General features: G+C 31.6%; 1 long non-coding RNA gene across 1 annotated transcript in view; it reads left to right on the forward strand.

Annotated features, from left to right (window-relative positions):
* Nucleotides 3–1,953, forward strand: part of LOC110268954 — a 9,218-nt gene continuing 7,267 nt past the window's right edge. Inside the window, exons 1-3 of the long non-coding RNA XR_002357742.1 lie at nucleotides 3–50; nucleotides 789–1,115; nucleotides 1,248–1,445. This is a non-coding gene — a long non-coding RNA (uncharacterized LOC110268954). The remainder of the gene's footprint in view (nucleotides 51–788; nucleotides 1,116–1,247; nucleotides 1,446–1,953) is intronic.

Below are 1,953 nucleotides of genomic sequence, written 5' to 3' on the forward strand. Positions count from 1 at the left end.
TCATACATATTTTTGCATTTTGAAGCACACAATGCATGTTATAGCACCAGGTTTGTATTTATATAATATGTTTGTGTATTTGTGTTATAGTGAGGCACCATTGGTTGTTGGATTGATAGGATGTGACCATTTTTATTTTTTTATTATTTATTTTTTAAAATGGGGAAAAAGAAACCTATTTTTCTTGAAAAACTATTAATTATTAAAAAATTTTAATTTTGAGACATTTAGATGTGTTTGAGGAGTGCAATATAAGAAAGAGAACAGAGATTCAGATACACCTAAAAACTCTACTGTTTATTGGATGAGATGCTTATCAATTGCTTTACTTGAACTTTCTAATGTGTTTCTTGCACTTGTGCTGAGGAGTACCTTATGCCCCTGCCGGCAGCTGGCCCTCTGTAAGGGCTGCAAATCCTATTGAACTTCATTATGAGTCTGTGAAGTCTCTCTACTCCGTTGTGCAAGCATATGGGTATATGCATAGGGTTTAGTAATAGTATGTGAGCATTTCTTGCATATGATGCTCAAAAAAGTATCAAGACTCCCTTCTAATATCCAAACATAGTGATATGTCAGTTTAAACTTGATGCTTTATATATCTTTTTGCTGGTTTCATATATTGTTATATCTTACAATTTTCTTTTCTTTATTTTTCTAATTAAAAAATTTTCATTCTTTTTCTTTCGCATTGTTTATGTTTCTCTTATGTTGTATTTAATTTTTGGGTAGTTGCTGGTCATATTTTGTTTAAATGGATCATAATTTTCTTTACTTTCTTTTTCAAGTCTGAAGTAAATACTGGGGCATCATCTGCTACAGTGGAATCCCTCTATTGTTTGCTCCTTATCTCAAAAGACTGGGAAAAATTTTAGATTTAATTGACCTTGACTTCATGCAAGACCTAATGAACCATCTCAAAGTACTTGTTTCTGATGGTAGAAACTCAGGCAACAATTCTAAGAAGTGTCCAAAATTTTTATTGTGACCGAACGTCTCCAATGTTGTATTGTTGCTTTTAAAGTGATGAGGAGTAATCTTGATGCTCTGAATGTTAATTTGCAAGACTTCTTCGTCCATCTTTACAGTCTTATACTTGAATACAGGCCTGGAAGGTGAATTTATCTTCTTGATCCATCTTTACAGTCCCTTTGCTTCTTAAGTTTTTATCTTTTTGATTTGAAAATTTCAGCTGTGTTTTCTTTACCGAGGGTTTGAGTTGTTTTGCATGTTTATTTTTAATCAAGGTAAAGGAGCTTCTAGACTGGCTTGAGCTTCCAGTGAGTGTGATCATCGGGTGTGTGGAGTTGCGGTGGCCCGTAGCCATTGCAAAGCAAAGGAATATTTCGGCGGTTGTATTTTTGACTATGTCAGCGTCATTTTACATAATGTTGCATCACCGCATGTGTTTACACAACAACAAAATTTGTTGGCTACTACTCTAGGTAATGAGCATGATTTACAATCATTCTTAATTTTTAATTTATATTTTGGGTTGCTTATATTAATAAGTTGTGATTTTTCAATCTTTTCTGTATTTTCAGCTTTTTTCTACATTTTTAATTGTGTGTATTTTTTTAATTTATTCTACTTCTGTCATTTTTTACATTTTTGTGTTTTTTTAGTAATTCTTTTTACTTTTTTGTCAGCAATAGTTTTTTAATCCTTTGTTGTATTGAATTAGATAAAACTAGGATCTTTTCTGTGTTAAATCCAATTTAAAATTTTTTTATTATATCTCTACTTCGATTTAAATGTAAGCTTGTAGTGATTAAGGCTTTGGTCGATTGGATAATATTTATTTAGTGAAATGAAAAGCTTGGTAATTAACCAATTCGTTAGAAGGGGGAGGTTTAGGTTTTGATGGTTGTAAAATATAGTTAATTATTTCAAAATCTCCTTTTAGGTTTGTATAAGGACACCGGGACATAGAGAATCTAAAACACCGAGTAA

This window comes from Arachis ipaensis, chromosome B02 (assembly GCF_000816755.2).
Source record: "Arachis ipaensis cultivar K30076 chromosome B02, Araip1.1, whole genome shotgun sequence".
In the NCBI taxonomy this organism is placed as follows: Eukaryota; Viridiplantae; Streptophyta; class Magnoliopsida; order Fabales; family Fabaceae; genus Arachis; species Arachis ipaensis.